General features: G+C 39.7%; 1 long non-coding RNA gene across 1 annotated transcript in view; it reads right to left on the reverse strand.

The window, feature by feature from the left end:
• Positions 1–208: 208 nt before the first annotated feature.
• Positions 209–21,081, reverse strand: part of LOC127059806 (uncharacterized) — a 50,774-nt gene continuing 29,901 nt past the window's right edge. Inside the window, exon 3 of the long non-coding RNA XR_007777962.1 lies at positions 209–1,908. This is a non-coding gene — a long non-coding RNA (uncharacterized LOC127059806). The remainder of the gene's footprint in view (positions 1,909–21,081) is intronic.

Below are 21,081 nucleotides of genomic sequence, written 5' to 3' on the forward strand. Positions count from 1 at the left end.
CCGTGCGTCACACCGAGCGTGACGTCACGGCCGGTCCAGTCCGGTCCGGCAGGGCCAGGCCCCGCGCTGGGTCCGGGTCTGGGCCGGGCCCGGGAGCCGCCCGTGAGGGCCCGGGGTGGGCTGCCGGCACTGCGGGGTGTGGGCCCGGCACCGGGCACCGGAGAAGGGCCCGTCGTCACCGGGGCGCTGAGCGTTTGGCTTGGAAGGGAGCTTTAAAGCCCCTCGAGCCCAACCGCCGTGCACTTCCCACCAGACCAGCGTGACCACCCTGAATGTTTCCAGGGCTGGGACGTTCGCCACTTCCCTGGCCGGCCTGTTCCAGTGCTTCACCACCCTCATCATAAAAACTTCCTTATATCTAATCTACATACCCTCCTTTTGAACCCTTATCCTTTGTTCCTTTGTTCTTCATTGCAACAGGCCCTGCTAAAAGGTTTCACCCCATCACAATCTGCAGCTCTGAAGTGCAGTAGGTGGTGGGCTAATACAATGTGACAAGCACAGGATTCTTATTTCTATGCTTTTTACAATTCTGTTCCTTCTACTGACAATTTTGAAATTCTCTGTTTTTGAAAGCCTAAGACCTTTGATAGGAGGGCTATATTCCTTCATCTGTTTAGGTATTTGCATTTTTTGCCCAACAAAAATATGTTTACAGTTGCATATTTCTAACTGCACATTTCATGTTTGCATTTGCCTGACCCTATTTATGTAATATAAAATAAAGACCAGTGCTGAAATAGGAGTCGATCTAATGGATCAGGTCAGGGATAATAACCAGTGAAGGCTGATGAGTCTGCAGAGAGTATTAAGAGGATGTTGCTAGAAAATTAAAGGATCTCTTATATGGCAATTACTGAAAAAAATACACATCTGCAATTTCCAGGAAACTCAGAATCCCCATGAAGTTTAGTACCAGCTCTCATTCCAGGATGAGATAGATTTGACAGCACTGAGTTTGACTGAATTTGCTTTGCTGTCTCAGCCTCCATTTTTACAAGTCCCCAGTGTCTAATAATGCAGCTAGTCTGGGTTTCTGTTTTCTGCTGGAAAAAGTGTCCTCAGGTGACAGCTCCATGTGTGCTCTGAAACTCCGTTGTTCTAAATACAGATCAAGCTCTGATTCTGTGTGCTTTTCTATAAGGTCTTTATTGGCACCTTTTCCTACTGAAGTATTAGACTGGGAACTTTATTATAATCAGCTGAAATATTGTCTACTGTTATGCCAGAGTTCACTTGGATTTTTAGTTTTTATCTTCCTGTGCTTGTCCTGCCAATGGCTCCAAACATTTTCCTGGGATGGCACCTCCTTTATTGTCTGCTGCTCATGTCAGAGCAATCGCTCCTGTAAAATTGCCTTTGGATGAAGTGTTGTCTTTTTCTTCATGACAAATTATAATTTAAAACATTTAAATGATTCTTTTACTGTTCCACTGAGATTTTTGTTCCAACTCACAACGTTGAAGTTTTATCAGTGACTCATCCCAATCAGTCCTCTGTACCAAACTGCAGCAAACTTTTGCAACCAACCTTTTTCATTCCCCTCAGAAGTGTGCACAGTCCAAAGGGAGCCAGTTTGCCCTCTCAGCCCATCCTGTGTTACACAGGCAGGTCTCCAGCATATGTTTGCTTCTGCTGCATCCAGCTTGCTCCAACCAGCACTAAGGTGGACCCACGGCATGGCAGTAATGGATGAGGTTCCACAGCTGCAGCACAGGGATGCAGGATAGGGATTAATGGAGGGGAGTGATGGAGGCCATCATGTCACATGGTGAATCCATCACTGATTTTTATAACACTTTCTTCTTATAATATCCTTGTAAAAAACTGTAGCCCGTATCTTGGTCTCTTGGTGGAGTGTGCAGTCTTCACTGTCTGTCTGTGTGGTCCGTAATTAGCCGTCTTCACCTAGAGTAAAAGGAAAGCTGTTAAGAGTATAGGAAACCAAACTCAGAAATAAAGCCAGCCTGTCTTCCTTGTACTAGCAGGGAAAATTCACTCTATTGCAGTAAATTTGCATGTGTGGGGAGATGCTTATTGCTCCAGTGCTTCAGGCTGAACACTTTTCTTAATTCCCTTTTACTCATGTAACCGTGGCTATTTAAGCCCAATCTTTACACCCCTTGGTTTGATGTGGAAGAAGCCCCCAGCTCTGTTGGAAGGCCTGAGGTGTGATCTGCAGGTGGTTTGCTGCAGCCCCACTCTCAGTGCCGGGTGCCCACTGCAGTGGTGGGGAATTGCCAGGATCACAGGCTCGGGGCAGCTCACCCCATACCCCTGAGTGCTCATCACCCCTCTGCACAGCACAGCTCCTGCAGCTCTTCCTCAGCCCAGAGCCTGCTCCAGCCTTGCTGCCGACGCTGAGAGTGAGGGATAACAGTGTCTAGTTCTGGTAACTGGTGCTAGCTTTCTAAAACTATTTTAGTACAATGGGACTTGATGCTACTGCAACTTGATAATAATAGAAACCAGTGATACATGCGAGTGTTTGAATTATAGGGCTTATTTCAAAACAGTAGGACAGAAATGGCCCTTTTCTCAGCCCCTCCAGCTTATTGAAACTGGTTGTCTTTTCTCGCTTTACTTAGTATACCATAACTGCTATTTACATATAATTTATTATAAGCACATGTTGAGTAATAGACCATCAAGCTTTTGGAGCTTCTATTTTCAGTTACATTGTACTGCTGCTGAATAAGAAATGCAACTGCTGAAATTTGTTTTCAATGGTATGTTGATTAAAAGCTGCTTGAGTTTAAAATTTCCAACCATCTAAAATGAAAACCTTTCATATGCTTCATCTCCCTGGCTAGCCAGAGAGTTTGTTTCCTACAGTGTATAAATTATGGATTTTGCTGTTTATATGTATCCATCATCAAACTAGGTTAAATTCTCAATTGGCAGTGTGAATTGTCGTGCAGTGAAGCTAACTAGCTGGAACTAATTTTGAAATGGGTATAGCGCATAATTATGGTAACCTAGTGTACAGGGACTGATCTACCTGAGTCAGTCATATCTGATGAGGAAAAACATGAATAAAAATTACATTGAAAACATAACTGCCTGCATATAAACTAAATCCTTTTTTTTTTTTTAAGGGATTTAAGTTCCTTTACTAGGTGGAAAACAAGTGTCAAAGTTGAATATATTTCACGCTAGGTTCTTCAGTGAACGCTTTAAGCAAAACCATTGGCAGCAGTTTATGGATAATTTTGCCTCTGCAGAGGGGAAAAAGATGTCCATGGAAAAAGTGAAAACCTTCAAAGAAATTTCATGGTTTTAAAATTGGCTTGGTCAATTCTTTATTCTTGGTTATTCTTTAAATAATTTAGGTTTCCAGTACTGGGAAAAAATTTAGCAGGAAAGAAAATGTTGATTTCCATAATGGGGAAGTTTTTGATAGAAAGGAGGTTGCCAGCAGAAGGATTCAGCAAGGATGAACTCAGCAGTGAAGCATAGGAAGGAAATAGGTGAAAGACATGGAAGGAGGTATGAAGGGGAAGATAATTTAAGGGGATTAAATACAGAGAGATTTGCCAGTCGTGCTGGAGTTTGTGGATATCTGAACTAGGGAGGGACTGGGGGAAGGGATGAAGCCTTTGAACACAGAGAAATTTATGGACCTCTGAAAGCAGAGATAAAGATAAGACCTTTCAGAGATGGCTGAAGATGAAAGATACACAATTAATCTAACTTTGGGAGATATATCTAGCTAAGGGAACTGCAAGATTTAAAACTTCTGTTGCTGCTGCATGACACGTGTTACAGCGTTGTGTCTCCCTGGGAAACAGTCTGTGGCTGGATGAAGAAGGATTCCAGTTACCTTCCAGCTCCATGCCTTGCCAGGTTCATACTGTTTTTCCAGTGTTATTGGCCAACCATGAGCTTTCTGACAAACCAGAGTAGTCAGGCTTTGCTATACTGTTATTTTTTCACCTTAAAAAGAAAGGAAGAAGCACTTGCATCTAATATTTACCATGAATGTTGCTCATCAAGAGCCCAGTCACTGAAAGGCTCTGTAGGTGTCTGACTGCTGGTTTGTTATTTGCATGCAGTGGTAAGACAGGTGCTGAGACTTTCACTGGCCCTCAAGTAACAAAAGTACTTCTCCAACAGCAGTTATTGTTTGTTTTAGTTTTATGAATGCCAGGGTAGCAAACAGCATGGGAAGAAACACAAATCAGAATGTAACAACTGTACAAATATGCCCAAATCATCCTGGGGAAGAGGGAATTATAGACTGCATGCAGCTTGGCTGAGCTGGAATGGATCAGAGAGTTCGGAGTTCAAACTTTCACAGTTGTGGGTACCTAGGTTTCTTGAGGAATTATTCACGGTTGTGTTTGAAAGTCACAAGTAAAAGCAACATGCCTCTCCTATGGAGGAAATTATTCCTCAGATTATGATAATTCATGATCAGTAAGCATTTCTTGATACTCAGTATGTGTTTTTGCTTCTCAGTCGCTCTCTGAACTCTGATGTTTCATGAGAGTACTGCTGAAAAATGCCTTTCCTTCACTGGTGGTCTTCTTCAAATATAGGCTGTTATCATATCCCCCATTAATCATTTCTTAGCCAAGCAATTTATATTTTTAACTCTTCTAATGTCTCCCCATAAATCAATCCTCTTAGTCTTTGGATCATGTTTGGTGCTCTTCTCTGAACTCTCAAATTTGTCAATATCCAGAAATGTGTATGGTATTCCAGATGGAGTTGTACCAGCAGCATGCAGAAAGTGGTATTTGTTCCTTCCTCAGTGATGTGACACTATTTACCCTGTCCCATACTGTACTGGCCTTTTCACACCATAGCACATTACAAATTCACGCCATTTAGCCTGAGCTATCTCCCTACATCTCTTTCATCATTATTGCATCTGAGATTTCACCTTCCTGTAATTCCTTCTCAGATGCATTCCCAGGCTGCATTATTTTCCAAGTTTATTCTCCTTTGATTATTTTGTTTTCATGGTTCTATCTTTAGGAAATTCTCTATTATTTTCTTTGTACACTGTCTTTCACACTCATACCTGTGAGTTTCATCAAAGTGCTGTGCATTCTCTTTTCCAGATCATCAACAAAGAAGTCTAACAATCTCTATTCCTAGCAGTCTTCCACATGGCAGCCAGGAGACAGTTCCCACCACCTTGCTACATTGCAGCTTATTTCCTGTAATTTCATTACCTCAGCAACTTGAAAGCCACATGGAAATGGCTGAGCCAATGTGAATTACTTTCTCAGCTAAGATTCTGTGACATACAACATTGTGCCCCTATTAAAGCCCATCTGCACTAGGATAGTCCACTGTCCTTGCTCAAGGCCCAGCACCCAAGGCTCACTGAAGACAGAGTGACCATTAGGGACAGAAACTGTCTGCAGTACTCTTGCTGTTGTTTAAGGTGGTAATGTTAATATTTCCCTCTACTTTATTTTTCAGTTATTTGCCTTGTGAAGATAAAGGAGTTTAGCTAATTCTTTAAAGTCCTGTAGAATGCATGTTTTCTAGGTTTTTTAATTTGTTCACATTTCCCCAATGTGTTTCCCTATATGTCCTTCATTAGTTGTTGCAGTTTCTTTCACAGAATCCTCATCCCACTCTCCCTCAGTGCTTCCAGCATTTCTTCCTTTTTTTTCCCACTGAGGAAATACTTGAAAAGGAACTTAATGTCAGAGCCATTTCTGAATCTTTAATTTACTCTTCTCATGTGTGAAAGGATCTGTTCTCACTAGCATTCCTTTTCTTCAAAGAATACTTATTATAGCCTTTGAAAGAACCAAGGTCAATCTCCTTGAACTCTTTGCATAACATGAGATTTTGTAATATGTTTTTTTCAATTGGTCTGGGAGGTTTGAATGTTTTGGGGAGGGGTGTCAATTTTGGGTTTGGGATTGTGTTTAAGGTGTGTTTATATTTGACTAGCAATTCTTGATTGATCAGATAGTCAGAAGAAAATAATTTATTTATTTAGTTCCACATTTCTGTGAGGAAAATGAAATCCTTGTTGTGAACAAACTTTTGCTCCATAACTTGATACCAGGTTTTTTTTTTTTTTTTTTTTCTGAAGCACTGGAGAACTTACACTGTTTGAAATTAGCATAACTGACCTGGATTTCTTATGCTAGACCTGAAAGTGGATTAGAGTATATCTGGTTTTTCTTCATTTCATAATTTCCATGTATAATTACAGTTAGTGATCTCCAGAATAAGATGAAATTGAATGATTTTGCACTCTTTAAATTACACAGCTAAAAAAATCATTAGAAACATAGCCTTGGATGACAGTAACTTCTTCAAATAATTGATGAGAGAAGAAGTAGAACATGATAGCTATCAGAAATGAGTCTTGGCTCTCAACACAAAAAGGAAGTAAGAAACACAGTGAAAGACAAATTTATGTCTCATATTGCCTCTGTGACACTTCTTTCAGTTTGAAAGATTTTGGAAAGTGATAAGCAATCAACATAAATGTCTTAAGGAGCAGACAGGTATTACTATCTCTCCTATTAAAGGTGGGAAAGCAGAGGGATGGCAGTGAGGCAAATTGACCACGTGGCGTGAACAAGACCTATAGTGAGGTTAAAAAAAAAATCTCTTTCTTATTCTGTTTACCCAACATTCTTTGCCACTTAGTGTGATATATTAAAAAAAAAAAAAGCACACAAAAGAAATAGGAAATAATGTTGCAGGGGATTCCCCTGCTGTCAGGAGACTGATCTAATAATTCACATTTCTAATACTTACCATTCTGAGTTATATTCCTGGATAGAGCAATTTTTTTGAGATGCTGTTTGGTTCTATCAACATCTAAGTACGAGTTATTAGGGATATTCTTACAGTGACTAATTTGATCACTGTGGGGCTGAGGTAGGGCTCACTCTCTCAGAAGTTCATGGAATATGCTGTAATGATTGCCTGTAGTCCTCCCAGATGTGGCAGCAGTGCACTGTAGCTGGGTTAATTGACAGAACCATCATTTCAGCCCAATGCATGTTGTCCTTTTCCCATACTGCTGGATGCAGCTCAAGTTCAATACTGTCTATGCAAAGTCTGCTCTTGATTTCAGTGTGCTATGAATCCACTCTGCTTAGGCAGAAAGGACTCAGAGCAGCATGTTTATTCTGAGTGTCTCATCTGATGTTCTGCTGCAGCCTTGTGCCTTAAAGGTGAATCTTACCAAAGAAATTGATAAAAAGTGTGAAAAGTACCACACTTAGCAGGTCAGGTCTCTGGCTTTCATTTGGTTCCTTTTAAACAGAGGAATGTCTAATTTTATATGGAATGCAGTAAATATCAATGTTGAGTTAGAAATACAATTAAAAATACTATTCTTGGCTTACTCAGAGATGAGAAGGAAAGAGATGTCAATTAATAGTAGTTAAGAGCCTACATGTAATGAATGGCTAATTTCAGTCATGTTGTTAGAAAATAGGTGACTTCCTTATAAAACTTTATCATAGTTGGCACTCTTTCTCTTATTGAAAAGAAACAAAAGAATGGTCTGGCATGAAGCCTATGCTGCATTTTGCCTTTAATGGAGATCTCTTCAGATCTAAGTTTTAGGCAGACTCATGAGTTACATTGCAGCAAACTTCCATTTTTATTGCTTGTTATGAATGTGAGTTTTATGGAAAACAGGACTCTCAAGCTAACAGCTTTTGCTCTTATAAAATTTAAAGTTTTTTTTAAACCTAGGACTAGCAGAGTATTATTTTCACACAGTGTGCAAGCTTGAGAAATGAAAGCACCTGAAGAACAGCCTGCATTTAGGTGACTAAGAGCAAATGTGTGTGGTCTGAAGATGGAGCAGGCAACGTTTAGGTGTTGGCTGTTTTGCTGGCTGCCTTCATTCAGAATAGGTGTTGTGGGGGGCTCCTCTGCCTTTCCCCTGCACAGCTGCTCAGGAGATGCCATTGGTGTGTACACAGCCATAAAGGTTTAATGCCTCCCAGGTGTGGACTGCTTGAACCTCATGGCTGGTTGGTGCCAGCAGCAATATTTCAGCCTTGTTCTGTGCTGGGTCAGGGTTGGTGGTGGCTGTGGGCACGAGGAGCAGCTGGGGCAGAGTGAGGGGGTCCTGCCTGGCCCCAGCCCAGCAGCACAGCTCTCATGGAGGTGTGCCAAGCTGATTTTGTAGGTCTGCAGTGGCTCTTCTCTTCTAGTCTTCATACAGTTGCCTATGAGTTGTCTGAATTTATTGTTAGAAAAACCCCTCTGTTACTTGAAACATGTTCTTCATGCTTTCTGATGTTTTTTCATTACACTGGAAAGGAATGTGGTTATATTAACATTTGATTATCTCTGGTGGTTTGCCTCTGCCGTTGCATTTCTGTAGCTGATGTTTTCCTTTTTTGGGCTGAAATGTTTTCCCCTCGTTGTGCGGCCCCTGTCCCTCGCTGTGTGCGCAGTAACCCCTGGCAACACGCGGGACCTCGGCACAAACACGGTGGCTGGAGCTCCCCGCGCTCCAGCGCACGTCTGCGGCGCCCATCCGGCTGGGGACACCGCTCTGGGCTGTGTGGCCTGACACGCTCCCTCTTGAGCTGCCAGGAGCCCTTGTCCCTGGCTGGGCTCTGTTCCTCAGCAGCAGTGCAGCGAATGAAGGTGCTGTGAGCCTCTTCGTGGTTCACACCATGGGCGGTTTTCAGACTCGTCCATCACTGGGCTTATTTTGTTTCAGCATGTTTTGCTGACATCAGTAATGACACAATGAGGTCAGCACTGAATTCTTCTGCAAATCTGTCCTTTAAGGAATTTGTTTTTCCCCAGTAAACCAGTAAATAAATAATCTGGTACTCTATAGTGATTTAGTTTCTTGAGACGCTTCAGCTCAGCGGTGCTGTGTGGCTTTCAGAGAAGACCTGGTTTGGGTGGCTGGGTTGGCAGAGGAGCAGCAAAGTTAGGTCATCTGTCAAAGGGCTTCACCAGCAAAAGGATGGATTTAGGTTGGACCCAGGCACGTCCTGGATCTGCAAATCCAATTCAGTGAGAAGCGTTTTGTTGCTTTTCCCCTTCTGCTTACGCATCCAGAATGCACTGAACAGCCATGCTGGTTTCCAATAATGCTTCTGATAGTGAGGCAAGGAAAAATGTGGTGATCTTAAGGAAGGGTGGGTGGCGATTTCTGTTGTTGTCTATGTCTGTGCAGAGACAACTCGAATTAGTGGAAACCCCTGGGAGTGTCTGAACACAAAAGTTGACCCACTGAGTATTTTGCCATCTGCTTTCTTTTGGAAGAAATATTCCAGAGAAAGTTGGGAAAAAGTCATGAGTGCTTAGAGCTAGCATTGTGATATTATTTCCTGAAGATTTATTGCCTTTTGATGGCAGTCTTTCAGCAGAAACTCATGAGTAGTTATGTTGTGAAGGAATTAGGAACTTTTGTGGCTTGTCTTTAATTTACAAATCAGCAAGAGTATATCTCTCTGAGGTGACATGTGATCTTGAGTAATTTACATTATATGACACGGCAACTTTCTCCTGTGTGCAAATTGCCTTCCAGGAATGTGACAAAATGGCAGTCACTCACATTTAAGTGTTGGCTTATAACACAAAGTTTAGAGCCAATTCAAAAGTTTTTTGGACTTGTGAGTGGTCCCATTAGAAAAGAAGAGATCCAAAAACTGAATTTGAATCAAACTGGAGTATCGTCTGTAATTTCAATTTGTTTGCTCATCTTGTCTTTCAATACAACATATATTTAAAAAGGCATTTTTGTGTTCGGTATTTCTTTGTTTAGAAGCACCCTTTTGCATATTTATAGCCTTCCATATGTCTGTGCACATTTAATTTTTGTTACATTTTTTGTCTTATTTTATTTTCCTTCAGGATTGGAACAATATGTTAAATATGCATATTCATGCTGTTTCTCTCTACTCTTATTGCCTAATTAGGAGAATATTTTCCTATTTGTGCCGGGAAATAGAAGATTTCTAAAACAGTTTCATAGATCGAGACTTACTGTTAGGTTCTGTTTTGGAAGGAGTTATTCTCCTGATGAAAATACAACCATTGTATCAATTTATTATTCAGTCTAACTCCCTGAATCCAATGTTTATGGCAAAGGATCAAGTCAATAAGGCTTTATGACTTTGTCACAGTAGAGTCCTTTCCTCATTCAAGGAATAAATCCCAGGCCACACAGAAACCCATTATGTATTCTTGATATGTAAACCATTCTAGAATAAAATTTAATAACAGTAATGAAACTAAATCAACGTGACAAATTTCAAATAATGCAGTGGAACATTTTTTTATCCTCCAGCTGTTAAGACTAACTGAAATGGCAGAATTATGATGTGCAGAGTTCTGCAGAAAAACGCTGTGGATTTTGCTGCTGCTTCTGCAACAAGAAACAACCTTTATCAACGAAACATCTGCTGAGTTCCTGTTGCAGTCACTGGCAGCTGAAACTACTGCACAGTAAATTACTCTCCCTATTCCATCAAATTTATTTTTTATTCCTCTGATACTGGTGGTGCATGCAGTGCACCACCAGTAGTTTTTAGAATATTTGTGGTGCATATATGCTTGCTCTTATAAATAAAGAGGTAAACAATGACAGGCAAAAGTCCACATCCAAAAGGTTTCTGTTTCCTACCCCTTTCATATGTTTAAAAGGAGATAAAAACTAGATTTTAGGAGTGTCAATATCATTTTAATTGTTGAAATAATCTGCCTCAGATTCTACGGCAAGAAAGGTCATCTCGATAATAAGCAAATATTTTTGGGCACATTTTTGATTGATTCAAATCAGTGCATAGTTTGGACCTGGCCTAGTTTTTGGTAAGTTCTTTCTTGTCTATCGTTGTCGGCAATGTTGTGAAAGGTGTAGATCTCCACCAGTGAATGCTGCTGGAGAGTGAGCTAGCAAAGGCTGTGTTAACTCACAAATCATGCTCCCAGAGCTGTGGAGGTTGCTGACATGATGGATGGTGCTGCAGTGTCAGGTAGAGCCCAGCTTAGCCCCCCTTCAGGGGCTCCTGAGGCTTCGGAAGGCCTTGTGCATTGGTTCCATGTCAGGACTTCCTATAAAGTCAAGTCAATCCCAGTATGAAAGGCCCATAAAAAGAGCCAATTAAAGCACAGCCTTCCTTTGTGCTGTCAGATAGCTGCTGCACATCAGACCTGGCTGCTGTTGCAGAGGGCTGGTACACATGGCTGGGTTTGCTCCACCTGTGGGAGTATGGAGAAACCAGATCCTCTGGAAATAAAACAGTCATGGTATAGGTAAGGGTATAGTAAGTAAATAAATAAATATGTAAGGGGGTGGGGACGTCATCCACATGTCCCCCCCATGCCCATCATTCTGGCAGCTCTTGCTCCACTGCAGAGGGACTGGAGGGGGCAAGAGCCCCCTGGGACTGGGTGGCTTAGGCACACGATGCTGTTGGATCTGCAGCTGTAGGAAGAGGACACATGGCTCACGTGCTTTTAGAACAAAGTTTTGACACAAGTTTGTTCCTTCCTTGAGGGGAAGTGGGGAAGGTGGACTGGCCTCAGGGAGAGTTTTGCATGTGGACCCTTGTGCATTTACCCTTCCTGTTTACGCATTACTCCCATTGGCACGACAGTTAAAAACAATTCAGATCCTGGTAGTGTTTTTAATATATATGTCCTGCAACTGTAAAGGGATATTCCCTACATATATGATTCAGTATTTTTTTAATTACTTGATGTACTTTTGCCTCTGTGGAGCCTTCAGCTTGTTGTGCTTGCAGAGCTATTTATATTCTGTCTTGCCTTGGGACTACTTTCAGAACAGTTGGTATTCAACCTTTCTGAAGAAAAGCCTTTAGGCTCTGGAAGCAGGCAATAAAAAACTAGAAGTCACACAACACAACAAATAATACTAGTTGCACCAAATCCTATTAATTATTTTTAAGTGTCCTTCAGCTCAATTGCAGAGGAAACTATTGCCTCTTGGATTGGAATAAAAGCAGAGAGGCTGCATGATGGGCTGCTGTAACCCTTCCCCTGCGCCCTGATGGGAATGGAGAACAGGCTTGCGTTCACTGCCCTCACTGTGGACATAGGGTCAATGTATCAGAAAATAGCCAGTCAAGCTGCTAGTTTCAAGGATTTTCATGCCCTGATTGTGATTTTTATTTAACTGTTAATTTTCCTTTTAAGATTGATAATAATCTCCTTATTGTATTACACACACAACACAATTTTATTTATTTATTTTTTAAAAAATCTATAAAGGAAGAATTAAAATACTCCTGAACCATCTACCCAGTTCACAGAAATGTTAAGCAATGCACCCAAATGTGTGACAGGATGGGAATCTGCTCTCTCTAGGATTTCACAAGGGGATAGGGAGTCACGTGTAGTCACAATGGTATGTTTTCTCATAAAACTAGTGAGTCATTGCAACCAAAATGATTTCAAGGAAGGGTCATAGTTTCAAAATTGTTTGATTTAGAAAGTAGTGGGAAAATTTTTTAATTTTTGAAGGACTTGTGTCAACATTTTCTTAATGGAAAACAAAAATTGTTTGAGGTTACATTTTCCTTTGAAACTCAGGCTAACTCAAGACAAGCTTAAATATCCAAAAAGGAAATGTTAGCCTTTGGAAATTAGTAAAGATGCATTTGATTCCCTGTCATGTTTTATTTTCAATTTTGCGAATTTTGATAGCTCATATTTTTTTAACACAAGGAAGCCTTTCTTGGCTTGTTTGTGATTATACAGAATCTGAGACAAATTAATTGGGAGTAAACATTCAAAATGTTATTAACCTGACTGTGCTTTGAATGAGGTCTCCTATGACTGACTCCAAAGTAAGAGACATTTGTTATTCATATTGTCTGCCTCTTCCCTGGGGTATCTCTGGGGTAGCCCATGGTCTCATGCATGCATGTTATCCATCCCTCAATGACATTTTGGAAAAAATGAATTCTCAGTGAATCCTTTTGGAGAGTTCTGAACATCCTGAACTTGTTACATCATCTCTTGGTTAGCAGAAGCTGTGAAGATGCTGTCCAGCTCTCTTACTTTCACTAGATAAGTTTCTGTTTTGGGAGATGAAATAGGCACATTGTAGTATTGTAGGCACATGGTGTATTGTAGATCAAGTAGTAGGAAGTCTAAGAAAAGGTTGGGCTTAACTGTTTTGAAACATATATATATCTTAAAAAATATGTTTATAATGAGATATAAATTGCATCTGTTATGTGCCTAGTGTTCTTGCAGTCTAACCTGGCAATTTTTAATATTCTGCTGCTCTGCTTGCTCATAACTGTTATCCACTCAGACTTGTGTTGCAGTGCCAGTATAATGCAAAATAAGCTGTGTGCAGGTACAGGGACCTCACTGTGACTGGTGCTCTGGCTGAAGTGGAAAAGGCTCTCGTGAGCTGGGCAATATTAGTGTATATTTTGCAATCCTTTTTATAGCTCAGCATTTTGGTTTTACTAATCTTATTTCAATTTCCATGGCACAAATCCACAGGAAGGCGGGCCTGTGTTTTCAGGAGGTTGCCTGGGAGCTTTCCCATGCCACAGGAACCACCAAACCTCTGACCCAGTCACAGCATACTTGTGGTGGGGGCTGTGTGTGACTGTGGCCTGTGACAAGGACAAAACTCGCCCTAAGTCCCACAGAAGCTTAAACTGCAGGGTACTAAATTCCATTTTGGAGAAGGCACCTTTAAATTTTGATTTCCAAAGATGTAGGACAGCCAAAGTGTTTTGGTTGCAAAAGAGCATGACATCCCTGCCTGACAGTCCCTCAGAAGAAGGTCCATGCTCAGAAGTAAAGGTACTCAAGCATTCCTCTAGCTATGAACCATGAGGCCAGCAAAGCCAGGCATTGATTCCTGGACTCATCCAGCCCTGTTCTATAGTATACCCAGATTTGACTTTAAAATTAACTTACTGACCAGCAAGAGATCTTTTATAATTTGTAGTTAAAGCTGTGCCAGCTAGAACTTTCATTTATTTACCTTTTATGTAAAAGTGAGGCCATGTGAATAATAAAGGTTAAAGAAATCCTCATTATAGGAACTATTTGTATAGCTCATTCTATCATTTTCCCCACAAGTATGAGGTAAGAAATCACCCTCTTGTGACAGCTATGACTAAGAGGACTCATTTGTTGCAATGTCTGAACTGCTTTGCAGGTGTCATAGCAAACCAGAATAATTTAGCAGGGTCTGGTAATATACAGCCTTTTCTTCAATGACCTTCTCTAGAAAATCCTGATTTTCTCTAGAAAATCAGGATTTCTGACTATACATTCTCATGTTTGAAAAATCCAGACTAATAGATTTTAAAATCCCCAAATGTTGTAATTTTTGTTATAATAGTCATTAAAGAATGGCTTGAGGTTTTTTGATAATTATACTGTTATTAATCTTTGAACTTTTATGTGGCTTTATTGTTCTCTAACCAACTGAGCTTATAATTCTATTGCTATATTTGTGGTTGGCCAGGCATGACACATTGTACCACACTAACTTAAATTTTTTTTCCAATCTGTTATTAACGGTCTAGTGGCTTTTTTTTAATAGCAGGAATCCTATAACATCTTGTAGTTGACTCTTAAAGTACAGAGCAGAATTAGTATGTGGTGGTAAAGTTCCAGCCTCTAGCAAAACCAGGAATATGAAATACGAAGGAAAACTAGTGTTTCTTACTGACAGTCTTCTAAGACAAGGAGTTAATAATTGTTAAAAACATAAAGGAAAGTGAATAAATTTGTGGTTGGCATTTAAATATGCTTGCCTAAGTAATGACTACATGCAGTTTAATGTAATTATATTAATTATAACAAATGTTTTTATTATTGCCATGATGACAAGTACACATTCTGAAGTGGGCTGAAGTTCTCAAGAACTTTCTTCTGCGATTTTCACTTTAGACAACACTGGCACTAGTGTAGCAGTCAAATTTGCAGCAGTGACAATTCAGCTGGACATTTCAATGTCAGTGTGAATGCCCGTATCTCTGCTAACCTGTTCTTAGGTGCTCCTGAAATTGCAGGGTTCTGCAGTCGCACAGAACCCCCTAGAGGCTGCTGAACAAATGATCACGGGTGGTGGCGGGTGCTTAAAAAATCAGTTGCTTCCAATTGTCGTAAGAATTTAACATCCTGTTTTTGTCTTTCTACAGCCTCGGTTCTCTCAGTAGTTCCAAAGTTGCATTCCTGCATGTTTTTAACAGGATGCAACTGCCATTTCCTTATTTTGTATGGCTATTTTTATTAGATTACAATTACTTTACGTTATGATTGATTGAAGGCTAAAACTCAGCTATTCATTTGATGTTCATACCATCAAAAATATTTCTTTGAAGTTAGAATTCTTCTAAAAACGATATTTCCCCTCAGTTTTGAACACAGTTTGCAAAATTAATGAACAGCCCTTGTAGTGGAGTGCTGTGTTCTGTTTATGCACAATCTGTATTGCTTCGCATGAATTAAGCTCATGTTAGAAAGGGATGAAATCACTTGAAATTGTGTAAAAAAATCTGCTTTGTTAAAAAGACATGCTTGCTTTAAAGACTACATAATGCAATGTATGCACACCTCATTTATTACTCCATGCTTTTCTGCTGCTGTAAAACTGCTGTGAAAACAGATCATGCTAGCAAAAATTTTCTCAGTTTCTCGGTAAAGCTAAATGAAATCAAATATAAAGTTTGTGATACATTAAATCACAAATATAAATATATTCTTTACAGCCAGCTGTTATGTCTAATGTGCACATTTTAAAATGGAAACATTTATCCAACATGCTGATTAGCAATTTCAGTTCTGAAAAGCCTGATTACATTTAAGATGCAAAAGATTAAAATGACTAAACAGATAATGTTAATAGTTCATCTTCCTTGATGGGTTTATATGTTTAAAATCACAAAAGTTACACCAGAACTTCTCGCATAGTAAACTCACCAGAAATAGTGTGGTTGTAATGCCTCTCACTGCAAGTTGTAATTTCTTATGGCCACTGTTTGAAGGAAAGTTTCTGGCTGAGAATGCCTGTCTGTGTTTCTTTTATGATATTTACACACACACACACACACATGTACATCTAATTTAAGCTACAAAACTACATAATAAATGGTTGCACTAAAAATGCCTGAAAAGAATAATGAGCAGTTATCTTAATTAGTAGTAGAACTCTAACTCCTGTAGAAGTTCATATTTGCTGTTAATAATTCATTTTTCAACTATTGTGCTCTGTGAATACAATTAATTAGAAGAAAAAACAAAGTCTGGGTTTACATTTTGTCTAATCCAATCCTGGTTACAGCTTAATTCTCCTATTTTTATTATCTATTTCTTATACATTTGAACATGCAAATGCAGAGATAAAAATATTGCTGGCCTTTTTTTATATGTTGGCAATCAGTGGTTCAAAAGTTCATGCAATACCATATGTCCTAAGAATATTTATCTAAATCTAAAATAATATGGAACTGTCAAATAGGATCCTACATGGTAACAAATGATGGAATGCAGGGGAACTCTTAGATTTAGCCTTTTCTTTTTTATCCTACAAGCTAATGCAATAAGACCAATAATAAAAGGTTGTGTAGTAGGCCAAAAGTCTGTGACAGATAAAAAAGAAATGTTGGAAACTGATGAAGCTTTTGCACAATTAGATTTTTTGAGGCAGTGCTGTAAGGATTGTCCAGGGCCTGTTCAGTTCTGATTGATGGTAAAATCATAACTACATCATATTAGCTGTAGAGTTCACTGACAGGTTACTGCAGATTAATATTGCTACTGCTGCTCCCTTACCATCAAACCGGTGGAAATATGAATTGAGCTGCTCCTACAACAAACCCTGCATATTAAGAGGAAGAGTGTTTTACTGAACCATCTCCATTCTGTCCTTAGGGAAGGGGATGTGAACAACATTTATCTCCCAGGTATGCAGATATATAGTAACATACTAATTAGTTTTTCCAGGGGACTTTGATGATGCTGACCACTTAGCAATCATGCACCCTTAGTGTTGCTTTGAGGTTTAGTTTATGATTAAAATGATAGTTGCAAATTATAATGAATGGTATTTTTCAGTGATTGAGATATTGAAGTCTCAAGCAAAAAAGCAATAGCATGTAGTAGATACATGCTTGTTGGGGAAGATGAAATAAGAGATATTTTAAGGGCTCAGGCTGAGGGAGATGCTTCACCCCTTCAGTCTTGGCTGAAGAGATAAGGCTGGGGTAAACTGGAAGTCAGCCCAACGTGCCTGGCTCTGGTTGTGAAGTGAAGCCCAGGACTGTGCATCCCCAGTTGCCATGGTAGAGGCAATATTCTGTGGGTTTGAAGTCACAAAGAGCTCTCTGGTTTTTGGTTTTTTCTCTGTTATTGGGACTTTATTCTGTGGGATCTCCTCCCACCTGGCACCTCTGACACCCTCCAAGTACCAAATTTGCTCTCTGCCTCACAGGTCTTGAGAGATAAACTCTTTTTCCTAGGAGGAAAACCCAAATCTGGCCATTTCCTCTGCACACCCTATAGGTATTTTCTTCCCTTTCCCATTGCCAACGATTGTGACAAGTACTGTTTCTCACCATTTCAGATGTGACAAAAGCATACTGACATCCCGTGGTAGGCACCTCTCACCTGCTCCTATCCCAACTCCTCTATATATTTAATAAAAATCTGCCTAAACCTGTCTGTTTCCTTCCTCATGGGCCAACACCGTTTCAGAATGCCTCTGGCTGCTGAAAAAGGTACATTTCCATAAAAATAATTAAAAAAAAAAAAGTCCACTTGCTTCTGCAAAAGGGCAGCTAGAGGAAAGGTACTGCTGGTGGGTAGTTGCAGAGGAAGCAAGGTACCTACTGTTGGAGCTGGCAACCATGGGAAACATGGGGCACCAGCTGCCCAAAGCAGCATTACTTCTGCCCTCTGCCTTGAGTTTTGAACTTTGCTTCTCCCCTGACCTCCTTACTGAGCTCCTCTGCCTCAGTTACCTTGTGCAAAGTGAGAATAATGCTGCCAGGAGCGTGGCAAGAAGCAACTCCTTAGTGCTTTCTGGGATTTGGAACAGGAAATGTACCACCAAAGTGCACAGGTCTATAAAAACAGTTCCCCAAGTGTAACGTGGGGAATTTGTGATTTTAAAAATGTAGCCATGAATCTTAACTGCAAATCTCAGCTGAGTTAAATGTATTTTTTGTCAAGGAGACATTGTTTTTTTTATGATAGCTACTCTGTGATTCATGAGTCAACGTGCTATACAAATACCAGAAGGCATAAGTGAATTATAGGCATTTCTCATGAGTGGCACAGCAGTTCTCTATTACCCAATTCAGTTAAAATATCCTATTTATCATACTTTTTTTTCCTTTTTAAATGGATGAATCCTGCAGTTTTTAGTTAAGTGAAAAATCTGTGTGAGGGAACATGCTCTTTGGCTGGAAATGAGTTTGGATAAGAACTGCAGCTTATGTTATAAAAACAATTTAAGAAAATTACATATATATTAGTCTCGCTGTAAATTATACATCTTCAGTGACATTTAATAGCCTGTCATTTCTATCAGTTGTACATTTATTTTGTAAGACATCTAGATTCTTATACCTATGTGGTTTTGGATATTATTTCCCCTTGACACAAATAACATTTAAATTAAAGTGTACTAGTCCTTTAGAAAAGTTTTGAATGTGTTTGTCTGAGGGTATAGGAGGTTGGCAAATTTGTGATGAGGCACTGTTCATTGAAAAATACCTATCTGTTAATATGAAAAATGCTTTGTGAGTCTGCAAAATCTTTCAGGGGAAAAAAGCCAGGTGCAGAACAGAATTGCTACTTCAGTCCAGAAAGAAGCCAGTGTGAGGTTCAAGTCCCTCCAGGAATTTGAACCTGGGCTTTCTACATTCAGGTGGGTGCCCTGGCAATGGGACAGGCTTAGACCATGTGTCAATGGGTTTTAAAAAAAGTCAGTCTATTTTGCTTTTCTTTCCAGGGCAGCATGAGAATTCTTTGGGTTGTTTGAAATTTTCCCGGACAGATAAAGCTGTTTCTTTGAAATCACTTCTCTGCAGTCCATATTTTCAAAAATTTTTAGGAGATGGGATAAGCAGAGTCTCTTGCAAGTTAAATGCATCACAGGGGCAAATTTATCCATGACATAAACTTGTTGACTTCCAAGTTGGTATTACTACCAGCAGGATTGAATTTGGCCAGTAGACAGTATTTATGCAATAAAGAGCAACATAATTAGTAAGGAGAGGATCAGATGTTCATGTGGGGACAGGGGGAGGAGGACATATGGGGGTGAGCTGTAGAGAAGCAAGGGGAAGGCAGAGAAAGGAAAAGGTCATAGCGTGAAAGGGTGCTGTGAATTCCAAAAGTGTCTAATTAGGTTTCTGGCTGTGGAATTTGCCTTTGCCCCAAGCCAATAAGCCCAGCTGTTTTACAACAGGGCTTTTGCCTCCTAGCAATGACTGCAGACAATGTGTGACCTAAACTGCAAGTGTATTTATAAGGACAACTTCCTTCACTCTTCTCAACAGATTCCATAAAATATGTTCAAATGTTATTTAGAAGGTTGCATAACTGTTTCAGTTTTTTATGCACTTTTCTTGCTTTTGTTGGGCATCTAAATGCAATTTGGAAAAGTCCTAAAAAGTGGGGAATGGCTCTCATTAAAGGCACTCTTCTGAACTTGCAGTCTATTGCATTATTTTTAAAAAGTGTCAGTCTTCAAAATTAAATGTTTGATGGAATATTAAATTTGATGAATCATTGCCAGTTTCCATGTTTGTTAGCTTTTATATACCACATTAAAGCATTCATTAATGTCACACAACACTGCTTTGATTGAGTCCTAAAAGGTTAATGACTTGATACAGGCTGGTATTCTGAGCTTTACTGTTTGCAGGCGGCTTGTGGTGAATGCGAAGTGCTTTGAAATTCTAACAAAGAGAAATCTTTCATTTTTCTCTGTTTCAAGTCCAGAAGGTCTTCTCAAATGATCTGGATTTGCTAGACAAACTAGAATTAGCACCATTAAACTACAATAATTTTTTTGTCTTCTTTTTTTTTTTTCTCCTTACAGGACTTAAATAAATTTAACAGTAAAAAGCTTCATATTCATACAACTCCTCAGAAAAGGGTGGAGCAAGGTACATACAGACCCCATGTTTGCTGTCCATCTACTGTTGGTTATCTTTAAGCTGCCTTGTCAGTTGATTTGGGAGGCTGCAAAGTGATGAGCCAGTCCAGAATTATTCCCTACTCTTAGATATGCCAAATATTTTACAAATTATCAGAAGCTTTCAGAATAAAGTTTTTTTAGTGTGGTTGCTGTGGACGCATCCTTGAGGTTATGCTTTGAACAAGTCAGAGTGCAGGTTGGAGATTAAATTTATATTTTGCCCAGTGCCCTGTTGGCAATGGCCGAGCTGGGTAGGCTGGTCAAGTACAGGCAGTTTTATACACTTCAAAAAGCATTGCCTTTATGTCACCTGAAAAATCCTTGGGTGAGTGGCCAGTATAGGCAGAACAAAGAAGGAAATAACATTTCCAAAGTCTGTCCTCCTAACTACACTGTGTCCAGATTTCATGAAATTTGAACTCTCCTGAGATGGAAATAAGCTTCTTGACAAAGTCATGTGTGAAGTTAATTTTGCTTTAAGATGGTATTGAGGTTCTGCTCTGAGGGGAGTTGTTAGTAAAACAAATGACTCTAACTGTTTTAGTATGGAAGACAAATCAAAGCATTTCCATGAAGTAACAGGGGTGACCAGCTGTAACTTAACCATTTCCTGAGCAAATACAAGCTGCTCTATTGGAGGGAGAATAGTTCCCATGTTAGCCATTGTACGGAGAAAAATAAAAGTTCATATAAAAGAGCCCACCAAGGGTTATATGGCTGCAATTGTTTCCAAACTGAAACAACTTAGTATCTGTTTATGATTGTCAGTATCATGTTATATTGTTCTTGTAGAATCCATAAAACATAAAAGTCTGCAGTATTGCCTCTAAACACCCAGCGTCTGCAGCCAGAAGACTTCAGAGCCGATGCACTTAAACAGAGGGAGGATAAAAAGCAAAAGTTAATAAAAAGTGGACCTTGATTTTATTTATAATTGTAATGTAATTTTGATGAGGTGC

This window comes from Serinus canaria, chromosome 7, assembly GCF_022539315.1.
Source record: "Serinus canaria isolate serCan28SL12 chromosome 7, serCan2020, whole genome shotgun sequence".
NCBI classification, from domain to species: domain Eukaryota; kingdom Metazoa; phylum Chordata; class Aves; order Passeriformes; family Fringillidae; genus Serinus; species Serinus canaria.